Consider the following 19,235-nt stretch of genomic DNA (forward strand, 5'->3'; position numbering starts at 1 on the left):
TCAGGCCAGCAAGCATGGAGTCCCTAGGGTCTTGGTTGTCCATCTAGGTGGCAACGACCTGGGGAAGAGGACATCCTTGGATCTGCGGTGGGCCATGATACATGATCTGGCAAGTGTGGCCGCAACATGGACCAATTGTGTGTTGGTTTTTTCAATGATGGTGCCAAGATTGTGTTGGAGGGGTGTGGCGGATGGGCGCCAGATTGACGAGGCCCGGAAAAAGGTGAACGGGGCGGTGGCAAAGTGGGTGCTGTCCCACGGAGGGAGGGTGGTTCGCCACCCGAGGAGTCGGTTCAGAGACAGCCACCTTTTCCGGCATGATGGAGTACATCTATCCGATGAGGGGATGATGTTTTTTCTGGAGGATCTAGGTTTCGCTTTGCAGGAGTTAGGGTAGGTTTATGGTGGCGGTGCGAAAGACTTTGGGGATGAGTCTTTCGCTGTTGGCGGAAAAGAACGGCAGTTTTGTATTGTAGGGAAAACTGTAGTGTTTTACAGTTTGTTGTGGTTTAGGTGCACTCACCTCCATCGACTTATGGCCGCTTGACCACCCGTCCGGGAAGGCAGCGGCAGGGCACCCAGGAGCGGTGGGTAGTCACTGTGGGGGTTGAGTTGTCACCTATTACCGGTTTATGATAAGTTTTAGTAAATTTATAGGATTAGTTATTTAAGGTTAATTTAGGTTAATTGAGCCGTTCTTTTGGGCCGCCACCATATGCCGGCTGGAGCGGCATATTAAATTAATTTCTTTATTACAGGTTTGCTAATGGATAGGGACAAATAAATAGCTAGTAATTTTCTGCCAAAATTCAAGTCTCCGTGTCGTTATTTCTGGTTCTAGGTTATGAATGCTTTACTTTCAAAGAAAGGGGTCCACCAAATATCACTAGGATGTTTAGGAGAGAGAATTGACTGCATAGGAAAGGAAAGAGTTAAACATCTTGGGAGGGGTGGACCTAGCTGTTAGGAAAGTACAGCCTTTTAGGGGGAGGGTTTGATATATATAGGGAAGGTGAGGCCATCTTAGTTCTCTTGGTGGATTTGCTTTCCCACCCTCCCGCCCTGGTACTAAGAGATTCTGGCACGTGGTGCTTTGGCGTTAAGTTGTTGGCTGGTGTATCGTTGGCTATTTATTGGCGGAAAAGAACGGCAGTTTTGTATTGTAGGGAAAACTGTAGTGTTTTACAGTTTGTTGTGGTTTAGGTGCACTCACCTCCATCGACTTATGGCCGCTTGACCACCCGTCCGGGAAGGCAGCGGCAGGGCACCCAGGAGCGGTGGGTAGTCACTGTGGGGGTTGAGTTGTCACCTATTACCGGTTTATGATAAGTTTTAGTAAATTTATAGGATTAGTTATTTAAGGTTAATTTAGGTTAATTGAGACGTTCTTTTGGGCCGCCACCATATGCCGGCTGGAGCGGCATATTAAATTAATTTCTTTATTACAGGTTTGCAAATGGATAGGGACAAATAAATAGCTAGCAATTTTCTGCCAAAATTCAAGTCTCTGTGTCGTTATTTCTGGTTCTAGGTTATGAATGCTTTACTTTCAAAGAAAGGGGTCCACCAAATATCACTAGGATGTTTAATACACGATACGTTGGGGACTATATATCAATAACATCTATCTCTATATATAATGTATATGTATAATGTGCAGTGTTATTATACAGTAGGGACTCTGCCCTAGGTTATACACATGATACGCTAGGGACTATATAACAATAACATCTCTCTCTATATATACTGTATATGTATAATGTGCAGTGTTATTATACAGCAGGGACGCTGTCCTAGGTTATACACATGATACACTAGGGACTATATACCAATAACATCTATCTCTATATATACTGTATATGTATAATGTGCACAGTGTTATTATACAGCAGGGACTCTGCCCTAGGTTATACACGATACGTTGGGGACTATATATCAACAACATCTATCTCTATATATACTGTATATGTATAATGTGCAGTGTTATTATACAGAAGGGACGTTACTCTTGGTTATACACATGATACACTAGGGACTATATACCAATAACATCTATCTCTCTATATTCTGTATATGTATAATGTGCAGTGTTATTATACAGCAGGGACGCTGTCCTAGGTTATACACATGATACACTAGGGACTATATACCAATAACATCTATCTCTATATATACTGTATATGTATAATGTGCAGTGTTATTATACAGCAGGGATACTGTCCTAGGTTATATACATGATACACTAGGGACTATATACCAATAACATCTATCTCTATATATACTGTATATGTATAATGTGCAGTATTATACAGAAGGGACGTTACTATTGGTTATACACATGATACGCTAGGGACTATATACCAATAACATCTATCTCTATATATACTGTATATGTATAATGTGCAGTATTATACAGAAGGGACGTTACTCTTGGTTATACACATGATACACTGGGGACTATGGGCCTAATTCAGACCTGGTCGCACGCAGGTATTTTCGTCACTGCTGCGACCAGGTAATCGCCGCCTACAAGGGAGGGGGTAAACGCTGTGCAGGGGTGCGATCAGCTGTGCAGAGAGCTGCACAAACGTTTCTGCACAGCCCAGAACTTACTCAGCCGCTGCGACGATCCGGGATGTTACGGACGTCTGGAGCCCCCCCTGGAAATGGCCGGGCATGCCTGCGTTTTTCCAGACACTCCCAGAAAACGGTGAGTTGCCGCCCACGAACGCCTTTTTCCTGTCAATCTTATTGCGATCGCTTTCTTCGTTTGTTTCGTCGCCAGGGGCTGACACGCCTGCGCATTGCGGGTCACACGCTTGCGCAGTACAGACCCGATCGCACAGTTGCAAAAAAATGCAGCGATTGGGTCTGAATGACCCCCTATATACCAATAACATCTATCTGAATAAGCCTTGGCTGAAGAGATTGGGATGAAAGTTATCAGTGGATGAATGTTTCTAAGGATGTCGTCTGTGACTTATCCTGGATCATTTTATGATCATATGCAAAGGACTATGAAGTAACTTCAAAATCTCATTGTTCTCTAACCTACAGGTAATGAATTGTGGAACTACACTTACCAGCAAGGTGTATTGCACCTGCTGATTACCACAAATTAATACCATGATTGCATAGTTGTAGGTAATGAATAGTTGATTTATTGTTATAAGCAGATTTAAGCAGGTTTTATTATGTTATTTGGGGAATCTATAAACGGCGGCACAAAACCATGTGCACTGCAGGGGGGGGGCAGATGTAACATGTGCAGAGAGAGTTATATTTGGGTGGAGTGTATTCAAACTGAAATCTAAATTGCAGTGTAAAAGTAAAGCAGCCAGTATTTACCCTGCACAGAAACAAAATAACCCACCCAAATCTAACTCTCTCTGCACATGTTATATCTGCCCCTTCCCCCCACTCCCCCTTTGCAGTGCACATAATCTGTATTGTATTCAATTGTAAGTCACTGTTTTCCTGTATTGATCAGAGTGCATATGTGCTCTGTAATTGGGTGCTGCAGAACCCTACTAGCGCCATATAGAGGATGATGATAATAATAATAATAATAATAATAATAATCTCTATATATACACTGTATATGTATAATGTGTGCAGTGTTATTATACAGAAGGGACATTGCTCTAGGTTATACACATGATATGCTAGGACAGGCCTGGACAACCTGTGGCTCTCCTGCTGTTGTAACACTACAAGTACCATCATGCTTTGCCACAGTTTTGCTATTAAGGAATGCTAGAACAGTACAAGGGCATGCTGGGATGTGTAGTTTCACAACATCTGGAGAGCCACAGGTTGGCCAGGCCTGTGCTAGGGACTAATACCAATAACATCTGTGTATATACTGTATATGTATTACATGCAGTGTTATTATACAGCAGTGACGCTGTCCTAGGTTATATACATAATACGCTAGGGACTATATACCAATAATATCTATATATCTATATATATATATCTATATATATCTATATATCTATATATCTATATATATATATATATATATATATATATATATATATATATATATATATATATTACACATATACACACACACACATACATACACACTGTATATGTATAATGTGCAATGGTATTATATATATATATATATATATATATATATATATATATATACACACACACACATACACTGTATATGTATAATGTGCAGTGTTATTATACAGCAGTGACACTGTCCTAGGTTATACACATGATACACTAGGGACTATATACCAATAACATCTATCTATCTATATATATATACTGTATATGTATAATGTGCAGTGTTATTATACAGCAGGGACTCTGTCCTAGGTTATATACATGATACACTAGGGACTATATACCAATAACATCTATCTCTATATATACTGTATATGTATAATGTGCAGTGTTATTATACAGCAGGGACTCTGTCCTAGGTTATACACATGATACACTAGGGACTACATACCAATAACATCTATATCTATATATACTGTATATGTATAATTGCAGTGTTATTATACAGCAGGGACTATGTCCTAGGTTATACACATGATACACTGGGGGCTATATACCAATAACATCTATCCCTATTAGAGATGAGCAGGTTCGATTCGTCGAGATCCGAACCCCCCCAAACTTCACCTATTTTACACGGGTCCGAGGCAGCCTCGGATCTTCCCGCCTTGCTCGGTTAACCCGAACGTCATCATCACACTGTCGGATTCTCGCGAGATTCTTATTCTATGTAAAGAGCCACGCGTCGCCATTTTCACTCGTGCATTGGAGATTGAACGGAGAGGACGTGGCTGCGTTCTCTCCCTGAAAAGCTCCGTATCTGCTCTGTGTTCTGCAAATATCTGTGCTCAGTGTGCTGCAAATATCTGTGCTCAGTGTGCTGCAAATATCTATGTTCTCTGCCTGAAAAAGCTCCATATCTGTGCTCAGTGTGCTGCAAATAGTACATAATTATAGTTGTACAGTACAGTAGGCCATTGCTGTATCTTGCAGCTCTTTGTCAAGTATACTATCCATATCTGTGCTGCATTATTGTGAGCAGTATATAGTAGGACAGTGCAGCATTTTGGTGACCAACAGTATACATATACATTAGTACAGTACAGTAGGCCATTGCTGTATCTTGCAGCTGTGTCAAGTATACTATCCATATCTGTGCTGCATTGTTGTGAGCAGTATATAGCAGCACAATGCAGCATTTTGGTGACCAGCAGTATACATATAGTACAGTACAGTACAGTAGGCCATTGCTGTATCTTGAAGCTCTGTGTCACTTATAGTATCCTGATCAGTGCTCAATATCTGCTGTATTGTTGTGACCAGTATGTATACTGTACTGTGCGACATGTGTTATACACCTGGTGATTTTATACATCCTATAATCTGTACTGAGCGATGTGTGAGATGCACCTGGGGATTATACACCCTATATACTGTACTGTGCGATGTGCGAGATACACCTGGGGATTATACACCCTATATACTGTACTGTGCGATGTGTGTGATACACCTGGCAATTAATTATACACCCTGTATACTGTACTGTGCGACATGTCTTATACACCTGGTATAATACATCCTGTAATCTGTACTGAGCGATGTGTGAGATACACCTGGTAATATCTGTGCTCAGTGTGCTGCATTGTGGTGACCACCAGTATATTAAAGTAGTACAGTACAGTAGGCCATTGCTGTATCTTGCAGTTCCGTGTCAGACTCACATCAGTGCTTAATATCCACTGCATTGTTGTGACCAGTATATAGTAGTACAGTGCAGCATTGTGGTGAACACCAGTATATAGTAGTACAGTAGGACATTGCTGTATCTTGTAGCTCTGTGTCACTTCTAGTGCTTAATATCTGTGCTCAGAGTCAGTGCTGCATTGTAGTGACCAGTATACTACAGTACAATAGTCCAGTGCTGTTCTCGCTGCTCAGTGTCAATTTTCCGTAGTATCATCAGTGATCAGTATAATCAGTGCGCTGTTAGACGTGCGCCCGTTTTCTGCCATTAGTGCAGTGGGATTTAGACAATTGATGAAGTTATTGTGTCCCCAGTACAAAATACCATCTAGATTCCACTTCACTAGGCAGGCGATAGCGAGATTTTACCAATTAATATCAGTGATTTATAATTATTAATTACACAGTGATCTTGCCAAATAATTCCAGTGATTTTGTAATTTTCTTCCAGTGATTTAGACCAATAATAGCATTGATTAGAACGAATAATTCCTGTGATATTGAGGTGTTTGTGTTGCTTAGCCATCCAGCGACCACAGTGCACCTCTTTCTCTCTTTTCTTTGCATCATGTGCTGTTTGGGGACTATTTGTTTAAGTGCCATCCTGTCTGACACTGCAGTGCCACTCCTAGATGGGCCAGGTGTTTGTGCTGGCCACTTGGGTCGCTTAGCTTAGTCATCCAGCGACCTCGGTGCAAATTTAAGGACTAAAAATAATATTGTGAGGTGTTCAGAATAGACTGGAAATGAGTGGAAATTATGGTTATTGAGGTTAATAATACTATAGGATCAAAATGACCCCCAAATTGAATGATTTAAGCTGTTTTTTTTTTTAAAATACCCGAATCCAAAACACACCCGAATCAGACAATAACTTTTCAGGGAGGTTTTGCGAAAACGCGTCCGAATCCAAAACACGGACGCAGAACCGAATCCAAAACCAAAACACAAATCCCTAAAAATTATGGGTGCACATCTCTAATCTCTATATATACTGTATATGTATAATGTGCAGTGTTATTATACAGCAGGGACTCTGCCCTAGGTTTTACACATGATACGCAAGGGACTATATACCAATAACATCTATCTCTATATATACTGTATATGTATAATGTGCAGTGTTATTATACAGCAGGGACTCTGTCCTAGGTTATACACATGATACACTAGGGACTATATACCAATAACATCTATCTATATATATACTGTATATGTATAATGTGCGGTGTTATTATACAGCAGGGACTCTGTCCTAGGTTATACACATGATACGCTGGGGACTGTATACCAATAACATCTATCTCTATATATACTGTATATGTATAATGTGCAGTGTTATTATACAGCAGGGATACTGTACTAGGTTATATACATGATACACTAGGGACTATATACCAATAACATCTCTCTCTATATATACTGTATATGTATAATGTGCAGTGTTATTATATAGCAGGGATACTGTCCTAGGTTATACACATGATACACTAGGGACTATATACCAATAACATCTCTCTCTATATATACTGTATATGTATAATGTGCAGTGTTATTATACAGCAGGGACTCTGCCCTAGGTTATACACATGATACACTAGGGACTATATACCAATAACATCTATCTCTATATATACTGTATATACTGTATATGTATAATGTGCGGTGTTATTATACAGCAGGGACTGTCCTAGGTTATACACATGATACACTAGGGACTATATACCAATAACATCTCTCTCTATCTATATATACTGTATATGTATAATGTGCAGTGTTATTATACAGCAGGGATACTGTACTAGGTTATACACATGATAGGATACAGATATAGCTTTCTCTCCCTATATACACCTATACTACAGATGTAGCCACGCTCATCTATACCGTGATGCGTTCACACATGAGCACGCATTGCTGCATAGTGTGAATGCGCCGCTGTGATACTGATTGCAGCGGGTGTTAGCTCCATAGGGTAACATGGTGTGTGCATGCGTACGCAGTGGGCACACTTGTCACCACATCGCTGCCGCGATACACAACGATGATCATGGCTACATCTGTATATATAATATACACAATATATATGCCAGTATATGATGCTACATGTATAAATATAATGAGCGCTGTGTATTACACAGCAGGGTCATCCCCATCCCCCATCCGCCACTCGCCCACCTTCCATCCAAGGACCGTATTCAATAAGGATTGCAAAATTATCAAATCACAATCCGGCTTATTATGGAGCGGCTGCACATGAGCAGTGTTTGCATTGCGCACGTGCGAGTAATAATAGCGGCAGAAAATGCGTACATATCGTGATCACATGCAGACGCTGTTTGACTGACAGGAAGCCGGCATTTCTGGGTGGAAACCTGCCATTTTCTGGGTGTGTGTGAGAAAACGCAGGCGTGCCCACGATGCTGAAGTTAGCTTCTTATACGAGCTCCAGCTTCTTATTCAAAAAAATTCGTTTTGCAAGGGTTAACTAGTCTTGGGCCACAAATTTGACACCTGAAATCAGAGGGTGGTCACTTACATATCACCTACTTGCATTTTGTTTGGGCCCAACGCTGTTTTGGGCATGAAATACACTGGCAAAGTGGGCACACACAGTATATTTTGCCATTTTGAATAAGTAGCTGTAGTTTTACAAGGGTTAACTAGTCTTGGGCCACAAATTTGACCCCTGAAATCAGGAGCCTGCAATACAGGCTCTGCGCATAAAGCTTTTCTTAAATTCTGCAATGTAGTCTCTCGGGCCTAGGGGGTAATTCAGACTGCATCACTGCAGCGGCAGGGCTTCCATCGCATCTGCCTGATTGACAGGTAGAGGCGGTCACGTGGTGGGAAGGGGCATGCCACCGGCTTTAGAACCACGGTCCAGACAACAGAGGCCCGTGTGGACCGTTGGGGGGTGGCCCGAGGCAGCTGCGTGGTGTTACACACATCCTCTGCGACCCGGGATGTGGCGAGTAGCGGACTACCAGCGTGCAGGAGCTTTGCTGGCGGGGATTACAAAATCATCGACACCGTGCAATGGTTTTGTACCTGTGCGAGGGGGGGGCTAGGGCCAGTCATGCAGGGCGGACTAGCCCTGTGCTGGGCGACCACCCGCATGTCAGTACATGATTGTAGATGGGCTACATTTAGCACATCTGTGATTAGATCTTGTCTGGGGACTGTTTCCTCAGACATTCAGTGAATGATGCTGCCCTGTGACAAATTCGCGTTTGAACCTACGCAGTGGCGGAACAAGACCATGGTGGGACCAGCTGCAACAAAATGCGTTGCCCCAGCCCCCCCAAGATCCAAAACATGTGTGTCAAAAAATAGGACATGGTCTCATTGAGAAGGGGTGTGGGCACACAATAGTACCACCAATTCAAATGATGCCACACAGTAATGCAACCTTATTACATTACACTGATTAAATTACACTGATTTACATTACATTACACTGAACAGTAGTACTCCTTATATACGTTACGCTACACAGTAGTGCTCCTGATACACGTTATGCCACACAGTACTGCTACTTATACGCATTACGCCACATAGTAGAGCTCCTTCCACACGTTACGCCACACAGTAGTTCTCCTTATACACATTACAACACACAGTAGTGCCTCTTATACATGTTACGCCACACAGTAGTATTCTTAATATACGTTATACCACACAGTAGTGCTCCCGATACACGTTACTCCACCCAGTACTGCTCCTTATACATGTTACGCAACACAGTAGAGCTCCTTATACACGTTACAACACACAGTAATGGTCCTCATACACATTACGCCACACAGTAAAGCTCCTTTTACATGTAACGCCAATATAGTAGGCACTACGGTAAAGTTTTAGGGTTAGGCTGCTGGGGAGGGGGGGGGTACTGGGGTGGTGGCTAGGATTGGGCTGTGGGGAGGGGAAAAGGTTAAGGTTAGCTACTAGGGAAAGGTTTAGGGATTATGGGGAAAATACTCACCAGAACACTGCTGAGACATCGCCAATGCAATGTGATCCAGAAAAAGGCACTGCTGTTACCGGTATAAAGTACGAAACTGCTAGATTACAAGGGACTGTTTGTTGACAGTTCTTCATGTCGACATAATGAATGTCAATATGATAACTGTCGGCCAATTGTATCCAACTCCCACAAAAACTCAGGAGACTTCTCACTGTATAACGATGGGACACTTCCTTTGTACAAGGATACACAAGGCCCATGGAGACAGATGTCCACACTATGCATCATGCAGCAGCAGCAGCACATGCACCCTGGGTGACAACACATGACCCTGTGCCTGGCTGCCTTAGTGGGGTCACTCTATACTGTGCTGTATGATATATGTCACTGCACAGTCACCATTACTGTTTGCAGAGAGCCCAGATTACTGTAACAACCCCGCCCACCACCTCCCAATCTCCGCCCCATCAATGTAGGCTCCACCTCTTCGAGGTCCGTGATTCTGAGTTTGCAGGATGAAATGTACAATTAGAAAAATGTATAATAAAATAAATAAACACACAGCTGCCTGACTGCCTTACAAGGAATGCTGCTGCACTACCTCAGATACTCTACAGTTTAGCCGCATGGTCACGTGATGCTCCGGCAGCAAAAAGAAACAGCTGGGCTGCCCGTGAATGAGAGGGGAAGATGGCCCCTTCTCCTTCTCCAGACTCCTCCACTGCATCCTCCTCCCCCTCTGGCCAGACCGCAGCTCTGCACACCAGCTCAGCCTCATTCTGTTTAGGGGAACCGGCGGCTTGCAGCGCGCTGGCAGATGGCATGTAATGAGTCAGTCTGACTCATTGTAGTGCCTCCAACAGTGGGCTCCTTCAGCGTGGAGGGGCCCTGGTGCAGTGCACTGGTTGCACCGCTGCAAGTTCCACCCCTGAACCTACGATAATAGCCCACCAGACCAAAGAATATCCTGAGTTGCGACATACATTTTAGCTTAGGCCATGTGAAGACTGCTTCCACCTTGCTGGGTTGAGGTTTAACTTACCCTTGGCATACAATATACCCCAGATACTTTGCCTCCACAGTTATGATGGCACACTTCTCCAGGTTAGCGGTGAACCCTTGTGCCTGTAGAGACTGTAACACTGCATCCACCTTTGGAAGGTGCGACTGGAACAAACCCACTGTGGTAGAGAAGGCTGTTGTTGCTTTGGCGGCTTCCATCAGAGGAATTTGTCAGTACCCCTTCAGTAAATCTAGCGTAGTTAGATACTGGCTTATTGCTAAGTTTTGTACTAGTTCATCAACCCGGGGCATAGGATAGGAATCAAACCGAGGAACTTTATTTAACTTTCTGAAGTCATTACAGAATCTCACAGATCCAAAAGGCTTGGACTCTAAAAAAAAATGGGATTATTCCATTCACTGTTTGACTACTCTATGACCCCCAAACGCTGCATCACTTCCAGTTCCCATTTTACTGCTGCCTGTTGGGCCTCAGATATACAATATTGCCTTTGTTTTATCACCCCCCTGAGTGGAGTAACATTGTCATGCTGTATGACTTGAGTTTTCTCCAGGAGGGCAGAGAACACAACCTGGTACTGTGCTACTAAGTTTACCACTTCTTGTTTCTGGCTTGGACTCAAAGTTACTTCAGTAGGCACCTGACATTCTGGGGTTTTCATGGCCCCTAAAGAGGGATGACTGGCACTTTCCAAGGCTTCAACAAATTCACATGATAGACTTTTACCTCTTTCCTTCTACCTTCCTGCCGTACCTAGACACAAGTATCAGTACCTTGTTGCCCCTATTGAGAGTCCGGTTGACAGCAGTAATGCCATGACTGCGTTTTTAATCCTGTTGAGCTCTTACCATATGCTTGGTCAGAAGTGGCGCAATTTGCCTTAGACAGCCATACAATTGGGACACAAACTGAACGATGTTAGGCTCTTGGGACGGGATCAGTACTAAATCCCGCAGGATGGGATCCCGGTGGTCGAAATACAGACGCCGGAATTTCGACCCCACAATCCCGACAGGGGTGGCGAGCAGAACGCAGCCCCTTGCGGGCTCGCTTCGCTCGCCACGCTGCAGGCACGGTGCTTAGCTATGCTCAGCACGCTTTTATATTCTCCCTCTATGGGTGGCGTGGACACCCACGGAGGCAGAATATGTCGGGATTGTGCCGGTCGGGGTTCTGGCGTCGGTATTTCGACTGCCGGGATTCCGTCCGGCGGGATCTTGACCGCATCCCCTTGGGACAATTGCTGCTCCCACCCATCTTTTAATAGATCTAGTATCCCTCTGCGTTGTCTACCATAGAGGAGTTTGAAGGGTCTAAACCCCATACAGTCTCTATATAAATAAAAGGATAATAATAATAATAATAATAATAATAAAAGAGGCTTGGGGTACCTCTCAAACTACCAACATTAGCTAAGGTAAGAGTAGGTCCTAATCTCGCTTCTCCTGTGACACTGCCCTTTTCATCATCTGCATAAGGGTTCTGTTAAAGCATTCAACCAAGCCGTATGTCTGCGGGTGGTATACCAAAATGGTAATTCTATCCACCTTTAACAGGCGACACAGGTATTTCATTAATTTAGACACAAAAGGGGTACCTTAGCCGGTCAGGACCTCTATTGGTATTCCTAGACGGGTATACAGCATCAAGAACTCCTGGACAATAGTGCTAGATTTCATGTTACATAGTGGTATGACCTCCGGGTACCCGGTGGAGTAGTCCACCGTCACCAATATATACTGATGCCCATGATCCGATTTTTCTACTGGCCCCATCAGAGCTATAAAAATTGGCTCAATAGGCATGAATATTATAGTCAGGAAAACCAAGGTCGCCCTAAATTCTGTCTGGGGTGCATTCTTTTGGTACACTGAGCATTCCTGACAATATTCTTTTACTGCAGCATGAATGCCTGGCCAGGAGAACCATAGCTGGATACGCTTGAGAGTTTTCCTCTCCCCTAAATGGCCACCCCCATAAATGCATGTGAGCTGCACTCAATACCAGCTGCTCGTGTTTTCGGGGAATCAGCAACTGGTCTACCCTTTTACCTTGCAAATAAGTTACAAGGTAAAACAAATTGTTTTTCACATAAAGTAAGGTACACCTTCAGGTGGTAAAGCAGAGTTTACCTTACCATTTACCACTACCACATTTTAAAAAGTATTAGACAAGTTGCCATCGTTATGTTGATCTCGCCTAAAGTCCTGCAAAGACACTCTTTCGCAAATGGGGGACTAATGTGTCTCAATCTCACTGGCAAGAGAGGGCTTTACAGTCATACAACCTTGGCTTCCAGTAGATCTTGGCCCCTGCGACAGCTTAACCTTTGTCTGTCTGCCAATGTCATGCCAGGTAACAAACTCCTGCAACAGTGGGAAGTCCTGGCCCAGGATTAGTGGATAAGGAGGTTTGGAAGCTACTGTGACTACCATTTTTACTGGTCTTACTTTAATCACCACCGGCAGGTGCACTCATGGGCATTCTTCTGTGTCACCAAGTATACATAGCATCTTTACCAGAAGCACAACCTGGCCAGACCCGGGAAGAACCAGGTTAGCAGAGATGAAAGACAATTCACTACCAGTATCAACCAAAGCCCAGATATCCCAGCCTTCAATCTGTACCATCAGATGAAACGGTAGTTTCAGCTGGGGAAATAATTCCAGGCACCATACTGAATACAGGTTGTGCTGTTTTCCCTGAGCTGCAATCCACTAGCTCACCCTGCTTTAGGAAGTACCGCTGTGCATGACTGGGCTCTCTGCACTCAAAACATATGACTGGAGACGGGCTGTTTGGTTTAACAATGGGGATCTGGGTATTGGGCTTAGGTACTGGCTGTAACCCTTGCTTGGCTTTATTAAAATTTCCCAGGGTCAGGTACCTCTCAATCACCACTGCTAGCTCCTCAATTGTCTGGGGTCAGCCTGCAAAGGTCCAGTGTTTTACACCACGGTCTAATACCCGTATAGCCTGGTCTAGAGCCATCACTTCCACTACGAAGATTTTTTTTTATCTGTAACCATGTTTTACTCAGTTTGGCCAATCATGCCAGTTTGACAACTGGAGGCTCAGATGGGTTCAGCTTCAACTCATAATATTCTTGGGCTTTGCTGGGACCAGTCACCCCAATCCTGCTGAGTATAGCTTCTTTCAAGCAAGGATAAGAGCTGACTTCAGACAACTTTAACTCAACATAGGCTCTCTATGACTCCCCTGTGCGATAAGGAGCTAATCTAACCCTTGATTTCTGGTATCAAATAGGTAGCCCAAGACTAGTTAACCCTTGCAAAACTACAGCTACATATTCAAAATAGTAAATTATAATATGGTGGTTGGGCCAAGCAGAATACAAGTGGGTCATATGTAAGTGACCATCCTCTTGATTTCAGGGGTCAAATTTGTGGACCAAGACTAGTTAACCCTTGCAAAACTACAGCTACTTATTCAAAATAACAAAATATGGTGTGCCCACTTTTGCAGTGTATTTCATGCCCAAAACAGCGTTTGGCCAAGCAAAATACAAGTGGGTCACATGCAAGTGACCACACTCTGTTGATTTCCGGGGTCAAATTTGTGTCCCAAGAACCCTTGCAAAACTACAGCTACTTATTCAAAATGGCAAAATATGGTGTTTGTGCCACTTTGCCAGTGTATTTCATGCCCAAAACAGCGTTGGGCCAAGCAAAATACAAGTGGGTCATATGTAAGTGACCACCCTCTGTGGAGTTTAGGTGTCAAATTTGTGACAGAAGACTCATTAACCCTTGCAAAACTGAATGATCTGAATAAGAAGCTGGAGTTCGAATAAGAAGTGAATAAGAAGCTGGAGCTTGAATAAGAAGTGAATAAGAAGCTGCCCGAATAAGAAGCTAATTTCAGCCTCGTGGCATGCCCAGGTGTTTTTAAGGAGGGCACCTGAATTCAGCGATGACCACTTCCAGCCTCTTGTGTCACAAGAATTGTAGCAGACCTTACCTGGCGCAGATAGGAAAAATATTCCATGTTCCGGTAATTGCGCATGGTTCTGCGATCAGCTGCATATTGCGATGCATTCACAGTTTCTGCAATGGGCGTTATTTCTCAATTGCTGCTCGGCAACTATTTGATCGCAGAAACTGCTTTTTATCAGAAATTGCAATCCTTACTGCATAAGGGGCTAAATTCAGACCTGATTGCAACAGCAAAATATTTCTGTAATGGGCAAAATCATCTGCAGTGCAGGTCGGGCAGATGTAACATGTGCAGAGAGAGTTAGATTTGGGTGGGGTGTGTTCAAACTGAATTCTAAATTGCAGTGTAAAAATAAAGCAGCCAGTATTTACCCTGCACAGAAACAGTATAACCCATCCAAATCTAACACTCTCTGCACATGTTACATCTGCCCCACCTACAGTGCACATGGTTTTGCCCATTAGAGATAGATTTTGTTTTTGCGATCAGGTCTGAATCAGGGCCTAGGTCCCAAGTGTGGGGAGCTGGTCACACATACCAAATGGTGCCCACAGATGTCTCTCATACACCAGGCACATCGCTCACCTCACTGCCGGTCACCGTCACCTCCTCCACTGAAATGTGTTGTGTCCAATGTTGCTAACTCTAAATAAAAAACAAGCAGCTGATGTGTGAAAAACAAGCCCAGCACCAGCGTCCTCACTCCTGCTCCTCTCTCCACACACACAGGAAACTTCTCCTCCCCCCTCCTTCCCCTAATCCATGTCCTCCACTCTGAGCTCACACAGAGCCTCTCTCTCACTCCCTGATTACATTAACTCCTTCAGCTCCTGAAGTGGTGACAGCCCCATAGTACTGCAGGACAATGCAAGGGTGTGGATCATAGGATCCACAGTGTCTAGGTCGACAATGTTTGGGTCAACCACTATAGGTAGATAGTCACTAGGTCGACAGTGTAACCCTCCCTTATGTCTGACAAGGTTACTAATTCTAATAATGTGCCTCCACCCAAGCTATTGCTCTAATAACAGGCTGCCTGGGATGCCTGACTGCTATATGTACATATATATATATATACACATATATATAAATCATATATTACCCATATACCCGTTCTTCTTTCCAGCTCTTCCAATCAACCTCCAGCAACAACAGTTGGTAAGTATTATATTTGTAATATTATTTGACACACCTTATTCATATACTAATAAGTAATAACTAGGTTTATGCATACAACCATGTCCTAGTTACCCCACTCTCCTATACAAAACAATTGCATGCAATACACAATACAATATTTGGTGATAACCGCGCTGAATAAGTGACCCGGGTACTCTGAAAAAACCTGAGTTGCGCAAGTTGTGGCCCATAAAGATGATAAACAACAATGTTCTGTTATATTCCAAATATATGAGAGTGTGAAAGTTCCTTTACTGAGTCTGAGGCCACTTTAGAAATTCCTGCTTAGATGTGTAACTATGTAATTCTTTATCCTGGTTACCAGTGTAGCCCAAAATAAATGACATTTCTCTGTTCTGAATGTAAAGTTACATTACTCTGTATCCAGTAAGCTGAATGTAGAGAACTGATCTATGTCATGAAGTATAAAGACACAGTATATCTCCTCCGCTGGCTTAGTACAAAGAACTCTAGATCTCATAACATCCAGATGGGTAACGTGTAGAGATGAGCGGGTTCGGTTCCTCAGAATCCGAACCCGCCCGAAGTTCAGCCTTTTTTGCACGGGTCCGAGCAGACTCGGATCCTCCCGCCTTGCTCGGTTAACCCGAGTGCGCCCGAACGTCATCATCCCACTGTCAGATTCTCGCGAGACTCGGATTCTATATAAGGAGCCGCGCATTGCCGCCATTTTCACACGTGCATTGAGATTGATAGGGAGAGGACGTGGCTGGCGTCCTCTCCGTTTAGAGACACTTGATTTACTACTAATTTGGGGAGCATTTGGAGTACTCAGTACAGTGCAGAGATTTGCTGATAGTTAGTGACCACCAGTTTTATTTATTATAATCCGTTCTCTGCCTGAAAAAAAACGATACACAGTCACATACCATATCTGTGCTCAGCCTCAGTGTGCTGCATGATATATCATCTATGTATATCTGACTGTGCTGAGTGCTCACTGCTCACACAGCTTAATTGTGGGGGAGACTGGGGAGCAGTTATAGCAGGAGTACAGTGCACACTTTTGCTGCCAGTGTGACCACCAGTATATTGTCTGCCTGAAAAAGTTAAACACTCCTGTGGTGTTTTTTTTTTTTAATTCTATAAACGCATTCTCCTGACAGTGTCCAGCAGGTCCGTCATTCATTATATTATATAAATATTTACCTACAGTAGTGTTATATATTTTCTTTTTTCATCTCTATCATCTTTATCATCTCTATATTAGCAGATGCAGTACGGTAGTCCATGGCTGTGGCTATCTCTGTGTCGTCAGTGCTCGTCCATAATTGTATACCTACCTAACTGTGGTGGGGTTTTTTTTTTCTATCTTCTTCATACTAGTAGTTTAGGAGTCTGCTGACAGTGTCCACCAGGTCCGTCATTATATTATATACCTACAGTAGTAATATATTTAGTATATTATCTATACTAGCAGACGCAGTACGGTAGTCCACGGCTGTGGCTATCTCTGTGTCGTCAGTGCTCGTCCATAATTGTATACCTACCTACCTGTGGTGGTGTTTTTTTTTTCTATCTTCTTTATACTAGTAGTTTAGGAGTCTGCTGACAGTGTCCACCAGGTCCGTCATTATATTATATACCTACAGTAGTAATATATTTAGTATATTATCTATACTAGCAGACGCAGTACGGTAGTCCACGGCTGTGGCTATCTCTGTGTCGTCAGTGCTCGTCCATAATTGTATACCTACCTGTGGTGGGGTTTTTTTTTTCTATCTTCTTCATACTAGTAGTTTAGGAGTCTGCTGACAGTGTCCACCAGGTACCAGGTCCATCATTATATTATATATACCTACAGTAGTTATATATATTTTTTTTTTATATCATTAATTATCATCTCTATACTAGCAGACGCAGTACGGTAGGCCACGGCTGTAGCTACCTCTGTGTCGTCAGTCATTCGTCATCCATAAGTATACTATCCATCCATCTCCATTGTATACCTGAGGTGCCTTTTAGTTGTGCGCATTAAAATATGGAGAACAAAAATGTTGAGGTTCAAAAAATAGGGAAAGATCAAGATCCACCTCCACCTCGTGCTGAATCTGCTGCCACTAGTCATGGCCGAGACGATGAAATGCCATCAACGTCGTCTGCCAAGGCCGATGCCCAATGTCATAGTACAGAGCATGTAAAATCCAAAACACAAAAGATCAGTAAAAAAATGACTCAAAAATCAAAATTAAAATCGTCGGAGGAGAAGCGTAAACTTGCCAATATGCCATTTACGACACGGAGTGGCAAGGAACGGCTGAGGCCCTGGCCTATGTTCATGGCTAGTGGTTCAACTTCACATGACTATGGAAGTTCTCATCCTCCCGCTAGAAAAATGAAAATAGTTAAGCTGGAAAGAGCACAGAAAAGAACTGTGTGCTCTGAGATGGTATTACAAATCCCCAAGGAGCGTCCAAGTGTGTCAGAGGTTGCGATGCCTGACCTTCCCAACACTGGACGGTAAGAGGTGGCTCCTTCCACCATTTGCACAACCCCTGCAAGTGGGGACAAATTAATACTCAGTGAGGAGGATTTACACTGTGAAAGGGGTGAGGAATCGGAGGATGATGATGAGGTGGACATCTTGCATCTGTAGAGCCAGTTTGTGCAAGGAGAGATTGATTGCTTCTTTTTTGGTGGGGTCCCAAACAAACCAGTCATTTCAGCCACAGTTGTATGGCAGACAATGTAGCTGAAATTATGAGTTTGTTAAAGTGTGTATGTCCTGTTTATACACTATAAGGGCGGGTGGGAGGGCCCAAGGACAAGTCTATCTTGCACCTCTTTTTCTTCTTTGCATCATGTGCTGTTTGGGGACTAGTTATTTTAAGTGCCATTCTGTCTGTAACTGCAGTGCCACTCCTAGATGGGCCAGGTGTTTGTGTCGGCCACTTGTGTCGCTTAGCTTGGCCATCCAGCTACCTCATTGCACCTCTTTTTCTTCTTTGCATCATGTGCTGTTTGGTGCCTATTTTTTAAATCTACCATCCTGTCTGCCACTGCAGTGCCACTCCTAGATGGCCCAAGTGTTTGTGCCGCACACTTGTGTCGCTTAGAATAGTCATACAGCTACCTCATTGCGTCGCTTTTTCTTCTTTGCATCATGTGCTGTTTGGGGACTAGTTTTTGAATAGTGCCATCTTGTCTGCAACTGCAGTGCCACTCCTAGATGGGCCAGGTGTTTGTGCCACACACTTGTGTCGCTTAGCTTAGTCATACAGACACCTCGGTGCAACTTTTAGGCCTAAAAACAATATTGTGAGGTGTGAGGTGTTCAGAATAGACTGGAAATGAGTGGAAATGAATGTTATTGAGGTT

At 43.4% G+C, this 19,235-nt stretch overlaps 1 protein-coding gene across 3 annotated transcripts in view; it reads right to left on the reverse strand.

Moving 5' to 3' along the window:
* Window positions 1-15,476, reverse strand: part of LOC134936083 (zinc finger protein 84-like) — a 60,718-nt gene extending 45,242 nt beyond the window's left edge. For all 3 annotated transcript variants that reach the window (XM_063930993.1, XM_063930991.1, XM_063930992.1), the window contains exon 1: window positions 15,303-15,476. The gene's annotated coding sequence lies outside the window, so the exon portion shown is untranslated. The remainder of the gene's footprint in view (window positions 1-15,302) is intronic.
* Window positions 15,477-19,235: the final 3,759 nt, after the last annotated feature.

Source organism: Pseudophryne corroboree, chromosome 6 (genome assembly GCF_028390025.1).
Source record: "Pseudophryne corroboree isolate aPseCor3 chromosome 6, aPseCor3.hap2, whole genome shotgun sequence".
Lineage (NCBI taxonomy): Eukaryota > Metazoa > Chordata > Amphibia > Anura > Myobatrachidae > Pseudophryne > Pseudophryne corroboree.